At 38.6% G+C, this 17,635-nt stretch overlaps 1 pseudogene; it reads left to right on the top strand.

Annotated features, from left to right (window-relative positions):
- Nucleotides 1-17,635, top strand: part of LOC127486825 (vomeronasal type-2 receptor 116-like) — a 55,486-nt pseudogene that overhangs the window by 19,629 nt on the left and 18,222 nt on the right.

The raw sequence follows: 17,635 nt of genomic DNA, 5'->3' as shown, positions 1-17,635 counted from the left end.
AATGTCAATTTCAATCTTATCCACTATATTTTAGATATTCTCTAGCTGTTAAGTGTTGTTATGCCTGCATTTCAGTATATGTTCATGTCTGCGTGTGTTCAACACCTCTTGCGAGTTCTGATAATTCTTCTAAGAATGGCAGAAACACAGTTCCATGAAAGCTAAGGTCCTCTCCTTTCTTTAACATTTCACTACCTTTCATTTCCATTTGCTTTCTGACTCCTTCAGAGACATAGGAGAGGCATCACAATTTTTGTGCCTACTCCATTGGCCAGGTCTCTGTAATTAAGCCCTGGGGTTCTGTTCTTGGAGTCAGTGAGATGGTTGGGACCTCAGGTCCCCTATTGCTAGCACCTGTGAAGAAAGCACACAGGAGTCCTAAGACTATGTCCTGAGGTCAATGTTGGGAGGGCCTTAGTCTAGGTAGCCACTGCCGATAAGGACAATACTCATTTTGCTTGTGACTTGAAGCCATGAGGCAGACCCGGTACCCTCACAGATCAATAATTAAATCCTACTACACTGGAGGCATTTGAACCCTGATCCTGAACATCAGAAGCAAGGGAAATAATTTCCCATACATAGTTAATGGCTTCTTCTCAAAATATGATATTTTCTTCTCCAGAAACAATGCAGAAACTGTGTGAATTCTGAGCTTTGCATTAGTGGTGTGTCTGGTAACTCAGTCACTGCATTGGTGCTTAAGGAGGGGTTTAATAAAAGGCCTGTGTCTACACACCTTGTTGGTGCCAGCAGAGGAGTTTGCTTCTCAATTGCCCCAGAGATCCACATGCTCATGTGATAGGAGAGTTTTGCAGTGTGCAATTTGTTTAAATGATGTGAGTCTGTCCTTGTCAGTTCTTTCTCGTGTATAGCACCTACTACCTCCGCAGATAGTGTTGTGCTAGTGAGAAAGTGGGGGTGCTGATCTTTGGGTCAGAATCACGCCTTGTAATTACTTCTAACGTGTACTGTTAAATACTTCCGTTCTTGTTCACTGTTTCACTTTGAGTTTCCTTACCTCTTTGTATTTTCTTCATTGCTAGTCCCAATGTGAAATGGCACATGTGATGGAAAATGTTTCATGCTTGTGGATTCTCTGCTTAGGTGGCAGCTGATTTCTGTTTGCATTCTGCCAGTGGTGGGGCTCTGTGTAGGGATAGTGAGGACCTGCCTTGTTCATGAGTCCCAGAGGAGAGTTCTGTTTATGCCACAAGTTTAGAGGCCAAACTCTGTACTCTGCCTTATGTCCTCCAGCCCAAAACATGTCTGGCCACCCTCCCTGTGTGCTGAAGAGTGTCAACCATCATGTGCTTGTTGTGTCCTAGAATGTTCTAGGCCTCAACCAAGGTAAGCCCTGTTATAGGCAGACAGACTAAGTTTCTCCTCAATTACACTTCCATACCTAACAATATATCATGAATGTATTTCCCTATAACTGATGGATAGTGTTACTGTTTCCATGCCAACCAAGTTTTATTTTATGTTAATAATACACACCTGTTTACTCAATGTGCATATTTAGGAAATCACTAATTGTGTGTGATTTTGAGTAATATATAATGATCATATTTAGTTAATAAAGCTTGCATATTTTTTCTTACTCAGATAATTGGGCTAATTAATAGGACACGAGGTATGCCGTTTCATAAAACTTTCAGTGCTTATTGCCAAATACTTGCTTGTTAACTAGGAGACGTTCATCTCCCCTTCAAAATCTAAATACCTGCTTTCAGTGCATCCCCATCCCTCTGACCTTCCCTCCTGTGCTGGATAACACTAATCCATCCTTGGTCTCTGTGGAGCTGTCTATTCTGGACATTTTCTGTAAACTGATTCATGTCTTTGTGATCTTTTTGACTGGGTTTTTGGCTGCATATTATTTTCACATTTTATCCATGGAAGAGCTTATAGCAGTGCATAGTATACTGTTATCATCATAATATCTTAATATCTAAGTCTGCTTTTGAAATGAAGATCTTTCTGGTGGCTCATAGCAGGCAAGGAGTATTATTTGTTCCTCAATGTTCTGGGTATTATTTGTACCATTGGCATTTTCTATAATTTAAACAATCAGAAAAAAATTCCCAAGTGGAGCAACCATAAATATTCTTTTGCCTGCAGAAACTAGTTTCCAGATTCAATCTTACTTTATCATTGGTTTTTAAAAGTTGTCCTTTGTTTCTAAAATGTTTGATAAACATGCACTGTTATTCACTTTAGTTGAACCAAATGAATATTCTAAAACATGTATATATCATAAACTGACACTATACTATATTGCATTCGTTATTATGTGAAATGATTGCATCAAGATTTGTAAGTGGAATCAGAAGAAAATAATTCCTTTAAGAATAGTAATGCCTCCAATTTGAGTTTTTTTTTTTAACTTTCATTTAATGAATATAAATTCCCAAAGTACGACTTATGGATTACAATGGCTTCCCCCCCATAACGTCCCTCCAACCCACAACCCTCCCCTTTCCCACTCCCTCTCCCCTTCCATTCACATCCAGATTCATTTTCGATTATTTTAATATACAGAAGATCAGCTTAGTATACATTAAGTAAAGATTTCAACAGTTTGCTCCCAAATAGAAACATAAAGTGAAAAATGATAGATGATTTTTTAAATGATGATGAAATCAGATCAGACCTATTGTCATGTTTAATCCCAGTGAGAGTCAAGTTGGGAATTTACAATCTTTTTTTTTTACAGAAGATCAGTTTAGTATGCATTAAGTAAAGATTTCAACAGTTTGCACCCCCATAGAAACACAAAGTGAAATATACTGTTTGAGTACTCGTTATAGCATTAAATCTCAATGAACAGCACACTTAGGACAGAGATCCTACATGAGGAGTAAGTGCACAGTGACTCCTGTTGTTGACTTTACAAATTGACACTCCTGTCTATGGCATCAGTAATCTCCCTATGCTCCAGTCATGAGTTGCCAAGGCTATGGAAGCCCTCTGAGTTCTCTGACTCTTATCTTGTTTAGACAAGGTCATAGTCAAAGTGGAGGTTCTCTCCTCCCTTCAGAGAAAGGTACCTCCTTCTTTGAAGACCTGTTCTTTCCACTGGGATCTCACTCACAGAGATCTTCTGCCAGAGTGTCTTGGCTTTCCATGCCTAAAATACTCTCATGGGCTTTTCAGCCAGATCCGAATGCCTTTAGGGCTGATTCTGAGGCCAGAGTGCTGTTTAGGACATCTGCCATTCTATGAGTCTGCTGAGTATCTCACTTCCCATGTTGGATCACTCTCCCCTTTATTTATTCTATCGGTTAGTGTTAGCAGGTACTAGACTTGTTTATGTGCTCCCTTTGACTCTTAGTCCTTTCATTATGATTAATTGTGAACTGAAATTGATCACTTGGACTAGTGAGATGGCATTGGTACATGCCACCTTGATGGGATTGAATTGGAATCCCCTGGTATGTTTCTAACTCTACCATTTGGAGCAAGTCAGCTTGAGCATATCCCAAATTATACATCTCTTCCCTCTCTTATTCCCACTCTTATGTTTAACAGGGTTCACATTTCAGTTAATTTTCAACACTTAAGAATAACTGTGTGATAATTACAGAATTAAACCAGTCATATTAAGTAGAACAGACCAAAAAAAAACTACTAAAAGGGATAATGTATTAAGTTGTTCATTAACAGTCAGGGCTATGCTGATCAAGTCACCATTTCTCATAGTGTCCATTTCACTTCAACAGCTTTCCTTTTTGGCGTTCAGTCAGTTGTCACCGATCACGGAGAACATATGGTATTTGTCCCTTTGGGACTGGCTTATTTCACTCAGCATGATGTGTTCCAGATTCCTCCATTTTGTTGCAAATGACTAGATTTTTTTGTTTCTTACAGCAGTATAGTATTCTAAAGAATACATATCCCATAATTTCTTTATTGAGTCTACTGTTGATGGGCATGTAGGTTGGTTCCAGGTCTTGGCTATTGTGAATTGTGCTGCGATAAACATTAGGGTGCAGACAGATATTTTGTTTGCCAATTTAAATTCCTTTGGATAAATTCCAAGGAGTGGGATGGCTGGGTTGAATGGTAGGGTTATATTCAGGTTTCTGAGGAATCTCCAGACTGACTTCCATAGTGGATTGACCAGTTTGCATTCCCACCAACAGTGGGTTAGTGTCCCTTTTTCCCCGCATCCTCGCCAGCATCTGTTGTTGGTAGATTTCTGTATGTGAGCCATTCTAACCGGGGTGAGGTGGAACCTCATTGTGGTTTTGATTTGCATTTCCCTGATTGCTAGTGATCTTGAACACTTTTTCATGTGCCTGTTGGCCATTTGGATTTCCTCTTTTGAAAAATGTCTATTGAGGTCCTTGGCCCATCTCTTAAGTGGGTTGTTTGTTTTGTTTTTGTGGAGTTTCTTGATCTCTTTGTAGATTCTAGTTATTAACCCTTTATCTGTTGCATAGTTTCCAAATATTTTTTCCCATTCTGTCGGTTGTCTCTTCACTCTCCTGTTTCTTTTGCCGTACAGAAACTTCTCAATTTGATGCAATCCCAATAGTTGATTTTGGTTTTGACTGCCTGTGCCTCCCGGGTCTTTTCCAGAAACTCTTTGCCTGTGCCAATATCTTGAAGGGTTTCTCCAATGTTCTCTAATAACTTGATGGTGTCAGGTCATAGATTTAGGTCTTTAATCCATGTTGAGTGGATTTTTGTGTAAGGTGTAAGGTAGGGGTCTTGCTTCTTGCTTCTGCACGTGGAAATCCAGTTTTCCCAGCACCATTTATTGAATAGACTGTACTTGCTCCAGGAATTGGTTTTAGATCCTTGATCAAACATAAGTTGGTTGTAGATGTTTGGGTTGATTTGGTGTTTCAATTCTGTTCCATTGGTCTATCCATCTGTTTCTGTACCAGTACGATGCTGTTTTGATTACAACTGCCCTGTAGTATGTCCTGAAATCTGGTATTGAGATGCCTCCGGTTTTGTTTTTGTTGTACAAGATTGCTTTAGCTATTCGAGGTCTCTTTTGCCTCCATATGAATTTCAGCATCATTTTTTCTAGATCTGAGAAGAATGTCTTTGGTATCCTGATTGGAATTGCATTGAATGTATAAATTCCTTTTGGGAGAATGGACATTTTGATGATGTTGATTCTTCCAATCCATGAGCATGGAAGATTTTTCCATTTTTTGGTATCCTCTTCTATTTCTTTCTTTAAGGTTTTGTAATTTTCATCGTAGAGATCTTTAACGTCCTTGGTTAAGTTCATTCCAAGGTATTTGATGGTTTTTGTAGCTATTGTGAATGGGATTGATCTTAGCAGTTCTTTCTCAGCCGTGGCATTGCCTGTATATACAAAGGCTGTTGATTTTTGTGCATTGATTTTATATCCTGCCACTTTGCCAAACTCCTCTATGAGTTCCAATAGTCTCTTAGTAGAGTTCTTTGGATCCTCTAAGTAAAGAATTATATCATCTACAAAGAGGGATAGTTTGACTTCTTGCTTATCAATTTGTATTCCTTTAATTTCTTTTTCTTGTCTGATGGATCTGGCTAAAACTTCCAGAACTATGTTAAATGTCAGTGGTGAGAGTGGGCATCCCTGTCTGGTGCCAGATCTCAGTGGAAATGCTTCCAACTTTTCCCCATTAAATAGGATGCTGGCCGTGTTTTTTTTTATAAATTGCTTTGATTATAAAAAAAAAAAAGAAAAGAAAAAAAAGAAATTATCAATTCCTAACTTGACTCTCACTGGGATTAAACATGACAATAGGTCTGATCTGATTTCATCATCATTTAAAAAAATCATCTATTATTTTTCACTTTATGTTTCTGTGTGGGAGCAAACTGTTGAAATACTTACTTAAGGTATACTAAGCTGATCTTCTGTATATTAAGATAATTGAAAATGAATCTTGATGTGAATGAAAGGGGAGAGGGAGTGGGAAAGGGGAGGGTTGTGGGTGGGAGGGACGGTATGGGGGGGGAAGCCATTGTAACACATGAGTCGTACTTTGGAAATTTATATTCATTAAATAAAAGATTAAAAAAAAAGAAAAAAAATTGCTTTGATTATATTGAGGAATGTTCCTTCTATACCCAATTTGCTTAGAGTTTTCATCATGAAAGGGTGTTGAATTTTATCAAATGCTTTCTCTGCATCAATTGAGATAATCATATAGTTTTTCTTTTACAGTCTGTTAATGTGGTGAATCACATTGATTGATTTGCGAATATTGAACCATCCCTGCATACCAGGGATGAATCCCACTTGTTCTGGGTGGATGATTTTCCTGATGTGTTGTTGTATTCTATTGGCCAGAATTTTATTGAGGATTTTTGCTTCTATGTTCATCAGGGATATTGGTCTGTAATTTTCTTTCAGTGCTGCATCTTTCTCTGGCTTAGGGATTAAGGTGATGCTGGCTTCATAGAAAGAATTTGGGAGGATTCCCTCTTTTTCGATTGTTCTGAATAGTTTGAGAAGAATTGGAGTGAGTTCTTTAAATGTCTGGTAGAATTCAGCAGTGAATCCATCTTGTCCTGGGCTTTTCTTTGTTGGGAGGGCCTTTATTACTGTTTCAATTACTGTTTCAGTTATGGGTCTATTTAGGTTTTCGATGTCTTCATGGTTCAATTTTGGTAGATTGCATGTGTCCAGGAATCTATCCATTGCTGATAGATTTTCTTGTTTGCTGGCATACAGGTCCTTGTAGTAATTTCTGATGATTCCTTTTATTTCTGTGGTGTCTGTTGTTACGTTTCCTTTTTCATCTCTGATTTTATTGATTTGGGTCTTTTCTCTTCTTTTTTTAGTTAGTTGGGCAAATGGGGTGTCTATTTTGTTTATTTTTTTCAAAAAACCAGCCCCTCGCTTGGCTGATTTTTTGTAATGTTTTTTTGGATTCAATCCTGTTAATTTCTTCTCTGATTTTAATTATTTCTCTTCTCCTACTAGATTTGGGTTTGGTTTGCTGCAGTTTTTCTAGGTCCTTGAGATGCGCTGAAAGCTCATTTATTTGGTGCCTTTCCAATTTCTTGATATAGGCACCTATTGCTATAAATTTGCCTCTCAATACTGCTTTTGCTGTATCCCATAAGTTTTGATATGTTGTGTTGTTGTCCTCATTTACTTCCAGAAAGTTTTTGATTTCTCTTTTGATTTCTTGAATGACCCAGTGTTCATTCAGGAGCATGTTGTTCAGTCTCCATGTGTTTGCATACTTTCTGGGGTTTGCTGAGTTGCTAATTTCCAGCTTCATTCCGCAGTGGTCTGAGATGCTGCATGGTATGATTCTAATTCTTTTAAATTTGCTGAGACTTGCTTTATGGCCTAGTATGTGATCAATCCTAGAGAAGGTTCCATGCACTGCTGAGAAGAATGTGAAGTCTTTAGATGTAGGATTGAAAGTGCTGTAGATATCTGTTAGATCCATTTGGGCTATAGTGTCGATTAAATCTGCTGTTTCCTTGTTGATCTTCTGTCCGGATGATCTGTCTATTTCTGAGAGTGGAGTATTGAAGTCCCCCAGTACTATTGTATTGGAATCTAAATCTCCCTTTAAGTCCCTTAACATATCTTTTAAATAGACCGGTGCCCTGTAATTAGGTGCATATACATTTATAATAGTTACATCTTCCTATTGAATTGATCCCTTAATCATTATATAGTGTCCCTCTTTGTCTCTCTTAACAGTTTTTGTATTAAAGTTTATTTTGTCTGATATTAATATGGCTACACCTGCTTTTTTTTGGTTTCTGTTGGCATGGAATATCTTTTTCCAACCTTTCACTTTCAGTCTGCAAACATCTTTGTTAGAGAGATGTGTTTCTTGTAGGCAACAAATAGATGGGTTGTGTTCTTTGAGCCAATCAGCCAATTGGTGTCTTTTAACTGAAGAATTCAGACCATTAATGTTCAATGTGACTATTGATACGTAGTGACTTTGCCCTGCCATTTTCCTGTAGATATTTTCTAGTATATGCTTTGAGCTTCCCATGCTCTTTTACTGGTAGGTGTTCTTCCTTTCCCTTCTTTCATATTGATGGCCGTGTTTCTGTGTTTCTGAGTGTAGCACATCTTTAAGTATCTTTTGCAGGGCCGGACGAGTGGCCACAAAGTCTTTCAATTTCTGTTTGCTATGAAAGGTCTTTATTTCACCTTAATTCACAAATGAGAGCTTGGCAGCATATAATATTCTGGGCTGGCAATATTTCTCTCTTAGCACCTGTGCTATGTCTCGCCATTCCCTCCTAGCCTGTGGTGTTTCTGATGAGAAGTCTGCTGTGAGTCTAATTGGAGATCCTCTGAGAGTAATCTGACGTTTCTCTCTGGCACATTTTAGGATCTTTTCTTTATGTTTCACTGTGGTGAGTTTAATTACAACGTGTCATGTTGAGGATCTCATTTGGTCATGTTTATTGGGGTTCTGTGAGCTTCCTGTACTAGGATGTCTCTGTCCTTCTCCAAACCTGGAAAGTTCTCTGATAGTATCTCACTAAAAAGGCCTTCTAATCCTTTCTCTCTCTCCATGCCTTCAGGAACTCCTAGAACTCGAATGTTGTTTTTTTTTAATAGTATCCTGTAGATTCCCAACAATATTTTTTAAATTTCTAATTTCCTCTTCTTTTCTTTGGTTTGACTGTATGTTTTCCTGTGCTCTATCTTCTAAGTCTGATATTCTCTCTTCTGCCTCACCCATTCTGTTTTTAAGGCTTTCTAGTGTGTTTGTCATTTGATCTATTGAGCTCTTCATTTCATTTTGATTTCTCTTCACTATCACACTTTCCTGTTCTACTAGTTTCTGCGTTTCATTTTGATTCTTCCTTAAAATTTCATTTTCATGAGAGAGATTTTCAATCCTGTCCAATAAGGATTTCTGTAGTTCAAGGATTTGCTTTTGAAAACTTCTAAATGATCTTATCATAAATTTTTTGAAATCTGTATCTTGCATTTCTTCTATCTCACTGTCTTCATAATCTTGGCTTGGGGTGTTTTGTTTATTTGGAGGCATCATAGTGCCATCTTTGATCTTGTTCCCTCGATTTCTGTGTTTGTTGCATGGCATAGTTAATTCTTCTTTCATCACTGTGCATTTTTTTTAATTTTTTTTTATTTTATACTATGTCCATGTTAAGTGTACTGCCTGCTGTTGGAGGAGCCTTGGAGGCTTGAGATGGGTGTGGCCTGAGAGCTCTGCTTGGTTCTTCCGGGTTACGGGTGTGCAAAGGTGACACCCTCAGGTTATGCATGGTAAATCTCTATTTATTTATTTTTTATTTATTTATTTTATTTATTCAGGGGGTAAGTAATACCGCACGGCATGGCTGTGCAGAATTGATGGTATTTAGCTTCCAGTCTCTGGCTTCTACCCAAAGAGTCTGTGTAGGTTCCGTTTCTCCTCTGGACTCCCACTGGGTTGCCTAGGCTACTGAATTGTAGTGACTCAGTTCCTTAGCTCTCCCCTGTTGTTATGTAAATCCAGAGAGGGGGCCTGCTCTTTGTCTCTTGCAAACTCAAGCCTTGCAGCCTTTCAACCTTTGCAAGGTTGGCAGAGAGAGAAACCCCCCACCTTTTTTTTTTCCTTCTTTCTGGTAGTGAGTCTGCTGCACTTTCCGGCTCCCCTGTAGATTCTGACCCCCGTTTCCCCGCCAATGTCTCAGGTTATTGAGCTCACCTCCCCTTCCAGCGCCGATGTGTGGACTGGGAGCCCTGGACGTCCCAACTCTCCCCGCTGGCATCTGTGTGACATGCACTCCCCTTCCTGCACTGGTGTGCAGACCCTGCGGCTCCCGCAGCTCCCGCGGCTTGGCTTCCACACGGTGGGCGACCTTGTTCTCCCAGTAGGTCCTTCAATTCACAGCCACTCGATCCAGGAGAGTTTCCTCGTGCAAAATCTCGGGAGCACGTCCCCTTTCTTTCTATTTATTTATTTATTTATTTATTTATTTATTTATTTATTTTGACAGGCAGAGTGGACAGTGATAGAGAGAGAGAGACAGAGAGAAAGGTCTTCCTTTGCCGTTGGTTCACCCTCCAATGTCTGCCGCGGCCAGCGTGCTGCAGCCGGCGCACCACGCTGATCCGATGGCAGGAGCCAGGAGCCAGGTGCTTTTCCTGGTCTCCCATGGGGTGCAGGGCCCAAGCACTTGGGCCATCCTCCACTGCAATCCCTGGCCACAGCAGAGGCCCTTTCTTCAGGACACCTTGTTAGAGCCTGGTTATTCCACCTGGTCCATCTTCCTGCTGATGTTCATCCTGAGAGATGATGATCCAAGTACTGACTCCCATGACTATCTGTGTAGATGCAAATACAGCTTTTGGGTGCTGGCTCTAGCCTAGCCTAGTCACAGCTGCTGCAGGCCCCTGGGCAGTGAGCCAGCAGGTGGGAAGGTCTTTCTGTCTCTGCCCAGTCTCAGAGCTGTTGACTCCGTACACAAATGGAAGCCATTTTTCTTCTTAAAATTCCTGTTCTATTCTCAGTCTTTTGTGCTTTCATATGAACTTTAAGACTGTTTTTCTTTTCTTTTTTTTTCTTTATTTGAAAGTCAGAGTTATACAGAAAGAGGAGAGGCAGAGAGAGAGAGAGAGAGAGAGAGAGAGAGGTCTTCCATCCGATGGTTCACTCCTCAGATGGCCACAATGGCAGGAGCTGTGCCGATCCAAAGCCAGGAGGCAGGAGCTTCCTCCAGGTCTCCCACATGGGTGCAGGAGCCCAAGGACCTGGGCCATCTTGCACTGCTTTCCCAGACCACAACAGAGAGCTGGATTGGGAGAGAAGCATTCAGGACTAGAACCGGCGCCCATATGGGATGCCAGAGCCTCAGTGCCAGCCCCTGTTTTTCTAAATCTATAAATAATGTCACTAGAATTCTTTCTCTTTGTTTCTTTTTTTTCTTCCTTTCTTTATTGTTCCTCTTTTACTTTTTTCAGTCACTAGAATTTTAATGGGGATTTCGATGAATCTTTAGATAGCATTTTAACACAGCTAATTGTTCTAATCCATGAACAAGAGACAACCTTCCATTTTTTTGTGTGTCTGTAATGATGCCTCTCATAAATGTTTAATAAATTTCACTATTATTTGCATTCTAGATAACTTTACCTTTTCAGGTTAATTTATTCCTAAATATTTAATTTTTGAAGCTACTGTGAGTGAGATTACTTTCTTTTTAAAATTATTATTTATTATTTTTATTTATTTTCATTTTCTTTGAAAGGCAGAGAAACAGAGACAGGAAAGTGATATCTTCCATCTACTGGTTTACTTCTCAAATGCCAGCAATAGCCGGGCTGGGCCAGGCCACAGAAGCAGCTCAGAATTCAATCCAGGACGGCAGAGACCCAAGTATTTGAGCTATCACTGCTGTGTCCCAGCGTGTGCATTAGCAGGTAGCTGGAATCAGAAGCAGACCATAGCTCAAACACTGGCACTCTGCTATAGGTTGCAGGAAGCCCAAGTAGTGTTTTTTTTTTTTTCCCTAAGTGAGAACCATTATTTTATTTTTTTCAAAGAAACTTTTTATTTATGGATTACAAACTTTATGCATTTTATAAATTTCAACTTTAGGAATGTAGTGATTCTGCCCACCATACACGCCCTCCCACCCATACTCCCACCCCTCCTCTTCTTCACTTTCCCATTCCCAGTTACATTCTCCACTAAGATCCATTTTCAATTAACTTTATACACAGAAGAGATTTATTTCTTGATTTCCATTTAGCAAGATAATTATTAGTATATTGAAATGCTGGTTTTTGTTGATTCTGTGCCTTGTGAATGTACTGAATTGATTTATCAATTCTAATAGATTATTGATGGAGTAGTTTTTTTTTTCCTCGTGATATCTGCTAACATGGACATCTGACTTTTTTCTTTCCAATTCTGATGTTCTTTATTTCTTTTTCATTCTGCTATTCTCTTGCTGCTGTTTCTGATACTGTATTGATTAAGAGTGCTGAAACTGAATGTCATTTTCTTCTTCCAGGTTTGAGGGAAAATGATTTCAGATTTTCCCCATTCAATATGATATTAGCTATTTTTTAAATGTAGAGCCATTGCAATTTTGATGTATGTTCTTCCTGTATCTAGTTTGTTAAAAAAAAAAAAAACTGTGAATGAATGTTGAATATTATCAGATATTTTTCTGCATCTATTTAAATGATCATTGAGATTTTTTTCATTCTGTTGATGTGATTTACAACAATATGTGATTTGTGAATGTTAAATCCAGTTGGCATTCTTGGGTTAAATCTCACTTGATCACAATTTATGGTATTTTGTTGTAGTGTTGGATTCAGCTTGCTAACATTTTGTTGGAAATTTTTGCACTTGTGTTTTTTAAGTATATTGATCAGTAGTGTTTTTTTTTTCTTCTGTTATATCTGTGTTTCATTTTGGTATCAGAGTGATGCCGGTAGAGTTCCATCCTTTTCAATATTTTGGAACAGTTGAGAAGAATCAGAGTTATTTCTTCTTTAACTGTCCTATAGAATTCAGTTTTGAAGACATTGAGCCCTGGGTTTTTCTTTGATAGGATTTTTCATTACTGCTTTATTGTTATTACTTGCTTAACAATCTTAGGTTTTATATATCTTCTTTTCAAAAAAAACATTTATTTATTCATTTGTTTGAAAGGCAGAGTTACAGAGAGGCAGAGAGAGACAGAGAGGTCTTCCATCTCTTGGCTCACTCCACAGATGGCCACAATGGCTGGAGCTGTGCCAATCTGAAGCCAGGGACCAGGAGCTTCTTCCAGGTCTTCTATTCCGGTGCAGGGGCCCAAGCACTTGGGCCATCTTCCACTGCTTTCCCAGGCCATAACAGAGAGCTTGATTGGAAGTGGAGCAGCCAGGACTCAATTCAGTGCTCATATGGGATGCTGGCACTGCAGGTGATGGCCTTACCCGCTACACCACAGTGCCAGCCCCCTATATATCTTCTTGATGTAATTTTGACAAGTTGTATGTACCGAGGATCCTCTCCATTTCCGTAAAGTTTTCTATTTTGCTTACATAGAGTGGTTTGTAATAGTTTCTCATGGTTCTCTGTGTTTCTGTGGTATCAGTTATGATGTTTCCCCTTTCATCCCTAATTTTATTTGAGCTTTTCCTCTTTTTCCTTTGTTGTCCTGAGTAAAGTTTTGTCTGTTTCGTTTATCTGTACATAGTACCAGTTTTTTGTTTTCTTGATCTTTTGCATTTTTTTAGTTTCAATTTTACTTATTTTTGTTCAGATTTTTCACCTCCTTCTAATTTGGAGTTTGGTTTGTTCTTGCTTTTTAAGTCCTTGAAAATACATTGTTATATTGTTTTATCTGAAATCTTTCTATATTTTAATGTATGCATTTATTTCTGAAATTTCTTAATTCTGCTTTTGGTAGAATAAATATATTTGACAAGCTGTGTTTTCATTTTTTGCTTCAAGATATTTTTAAAAACTATAGTTCATTTTTTAGATTTAATAGTTTTTACCAGTTTGCCAAATTTATTTTATGTATATATATATATTACATATACACACATACTATATTTATTAAAGCCAGTATATTAATATGACATAATGTGGGACTCATTACAATGATCATAAACTGTAGAAATAAGGCTATATTATATAGATGGTGTAATTCAGAGAAGTCAATATTTATAATTTTATACTCCAAACAATATGACATACATACATTTTTTATACTCTGCATATCTTAACTTTCACATATGAGAGAAAATGTGTTATTTGTCTTTCTGTGTCTGGCTTAGTCGGCCTATGAAAGTGATACATGAATTCTAATGTTTATTGAAGCTCAATCCATAATAGTAACGAAGAGTAGATGAAGAAAGTGTTGTATATGTAAACTCTGAGAACCGATTGTCACCCAATGTGTGGTTTATCCTGGATAGTGTTTGGTGTGCTAATGAGGAGAATGTGTATTCTTGTGGTATTTAATTACAATGTTCTGTCAATGCCTGTGTTGTTCATTTGCTCCATGGTCTGCCTCTCTTAAATACCTTTGCGGAGTTTCTGGCTAAATGATGTGTCCATTGATGACAGTGAGATATTGAAGTGCATCACTATTATTGTATTACAATTATCCATTTATTTATAATAATATTTGCCTTACATATTTGGGTTTTTATTGTATATATGCATATATATGTATTGTTATGTCTTCTAGCTGAATGAATCCTGTTATTAATATATAATCTTCTTTATCTCTTTTTTAATTTCTGGATTGAAATCTGTTTTTACCTGATATGAGTACATGTACTCATGATCCTTTTTTCTTTCTATTTGTATCCATTATGTTTTTCAATCCTTTACTCTCAGTGAATGTGTATCTTTAAATGTGAAATGAGTTTCTAATGAGTAATGTAGGGTTGAGTATAGTTTCTTTTTTAAATATTTTATTTATTTATTTGGAAGGTAGAGTTACAGACAGAAAAAGAGACAGAGAGAAAGGTCTTCCTTCCATTGTTTCACTTCCTAAATGGCCATAACAGCCATAGCTGCATTGATCCAAAGCCACGAGCTTTTTCCTGTGGGTGTGGAGGCCCAAGGACTTGGGCCATCTTGTATGGCTTTCCCAGGCCATAGCAGAGAGGTGGGTTGGCAGAGGAGCAGCTGGGACTAGAACCGGCACCTGTAGGGGATGCCGGAACCGCAGGTGGAGGATTAACTTATTGCACCACAGTGCCAGCCCTGAGTATAGTTTCTTATCCATTCAGTTAGTCTGTATTTTTTGACTGGAGAATAAATCCGCTTACATTCAAAGTTAATATTGAAAGGTGAGAACTAACTGATGTGGTTTGGTTGATGTCTTACTTCCTGTTTTATAAAATCTCTGTTTGTGCCTCTCATTATTTAGCTTTGTGTTTTGGTAGCTTTCTGTCATGATAAGTTTGGATTTGCTCTTTCTCTTATGAATTTGCTATATTACTGAATTTTGCATTATAATGTGTTTTCATGATGATTATTATGATCCGTTAGTTCTAATACAGGACTCCCTTCAGAATTACTTGTGATGCTTATGTAGTGATGATGAGTTGTCTCAGTTTCACTTGTCTGGGAAAGATTTTATTTCTGATTCACTTTGAAGGGGTAGCTCACTGGATATAGTATTTTTGGGTGAAATTTTGTTTCCCCAGACCTTGAATATAGCATCCCATTCTCTTCTGGAGTTTTTGCTGAGAAGTTTGCTAATAACCTAAGTGAACCTTAATGCTTTTGTTTCACTCTTTTGGATCCTCTCATTATTACTAACTTTTTTTTTATAAATAAAATTTTATTGTGACACAATCATATACATTTGTTTATTTTCTCCTCAAAGAAACCTTTTATCTAAGGAATACAAACTTCATGCATTTCATAAGTACAACTTTAGGAATATAGTGATTCTTCTCACCATACCCGCCCTCCCATCCACTCTCCCACCCTTCCTCCTCCTCTATCTCCCATTCCCAGTCCCATTCTCCACTAAGATCTATTTTCAATTAACTTTATACACTGAAGATCAATGCTATACCAAGTAATGTTCAACAATTTGCATTAAAAAAACAAACAAAAAATAAAACAAAAAAATTGTTCCTCAACAATCAAGAAAAGGGCTATTCAAAGTCATTGCATCTTGAAGTTAATTTCACTTTTTTTTTAGAAACTTAATTAACTTTAAAGACGCACCCAATAATGATACATCTTTTGTGAGCACTTAAGATATAATTATAATATAACTCTTTGAGGACAGAGGTCCTGCGTGGGAAGTTAGTGTACAGTGATTCTTATTGTTATTTTAACATTTAACACTCTTAGGTGTGATGTCAGTGATCACCCTAGGCTCTTGACATAAGCTGCCTAAGCTACAGAAGCCTTTTGAATCCACAAACTCCATCAGTATTTAGACAAGGCCATAAGCAAAGTGGGAGTTTTCACCTCCCTTCAGAGAAAAGTACATCCCTGTTTGATGACCACTTCTTTCCACTGGGGTCTCAACCACTGAGGTCCTTCATGTAGGACATTTTTTTTTAACTTTTATTTAATGAATATAAATTTCCAAAGTACGATTTATGGATTACAATGGCTTCCCCCCCATACCATCCCTCCCACCCACAAACCTCCCCTTTTCCACTCCCTCTCCCCCTCCATTCACATCAAGATTCATTTTAGATTATCTTACTATACAGAAGATCAGCTTAGTATACATTAAGTAAGGATTTCAACAGTTTGCTCCCACAAAGAAACATAAAGTGAAAAATGATAGATGATTTTTTTAAATGATGAATCATCTATTACTAACTTTTAAAAAAGATTTATTTAATTTTTTGAAAGACAGAGTTACATAGAGAGGTAGAGACAGAGAGAGAGGTCTTCCATCCACTGGTTCACTCTCCAGATCGCTGCAATGGCCAGAGCTGGGCCTATCTGAAGCCAGGAGCCAGGAGCTTCTTCTGGGTCTCCCACATGGGTGCAGGGGCCCAAGCACTTGGGCCATCTTCCACTTCTTTCCCAAGCCATTGCAGAGAGATGGATCAGAAGAGGAGCAGCTAAGACTAGAACCAGCACCTATTTGGAATTCCAGTGCATCAGGTCAGGGATTTAACCCACTGGGCCACAGCACCGGCCCCCTAATATTAGCTTTTGACAATTTGATTGCAACATTCCTTGTGGAACATCTTTGTTAGTTGAGTTTGTTCAAGGTTGAACTGCGGCCGGCGCACCGCACTGATCTGATGGCAGGAACCAGGTACTTATCCTGGTCTCCCATGGGGTGCAGGGCCCAAGTACTTGGGCCATCCTCCACTGCAGTCCCTGGTCACAGCTGAGAGCTGGCCTGGAAGAGGGGCAACTGGGACAGAATCTGGCGCCCTGACCGGGACTAGAACCCGGTGTGCCGGTGCCGCAAGGGGGAGGATTAGCCTAGTGAGCCGCGGTGCCGGCTTCAAAGTAAATATAATTTAATGAGGCTTCTTTTACAAGATTTGATACATCAGAGCAGAAAATTGCAGAAATGGAACATGAAAAATTAATTCAGGTGAATGCGTTTAGAGGGGATAATATTTAAACAATTGGCAAATCAGTTGCCATTTAAACTCTTTCAGAACTAACAGAAAACAAAAATTGCATCTTGATTTCTGTCTCTGAGTAAGACTCAGATTCCATATTGAGGTACATCAAGGCTTGTCTAAAAAGTTCATGAAGAGAAGTGTGTGCATAGGCAGTTTGCTTCTTTCCCACATCTGCACTGAAGAACTCATTCCTTTCCATGAATCTGACCCTCTTCATAGGTGGTTGTGGAAGAACTACCAACATGCCCTGGCCTTTCACTTTGCCATCCAAGAGATCAATAAGAATCCCTACTTATTACCAAACATGTCCCTGGGTTACCAATTCTACAATGGTTTTCCCAGTGATCAGCTCACCTTGTGGAGCACTCTGCACTGGCTCTCAGGACAGGGTATATTTGTCCCTAACTACAACTGCAAAAAACAAGACAAATCAGTCGCCATCATTGCAGGAACCACAGCAACATTTTCTGCTGAAATTGGAACCCTTTTGGAGCTCTACAAAACCCCACAGGTATGTGTGTTCTGAATTTCAGAGAAGAATGTTTAAGTTTTTCCTAACACCATTCTCTCATCTGTGTTGAAAAGGCAATGTAG

This window comes from Oryctolagus cuniculus, chromosome 16 (genome assembly GCF_964237555.1).
Source record: "Oryctolagus cuniculus chromosome 16, mOryCun1.1, whole genome shotgun sequence".
NCBI classification, from domain to species: Eukaryota; Metazoa; Chordata; class Mammalia; order Lagomorpha; family Leporidae; genus Oryctolagus; species Oryctolagus cuniculus.
Note: the sequence above shows the minus strand (reverse complement) of the source record. Positions and strands in the feature narration are given on the sequence as shown.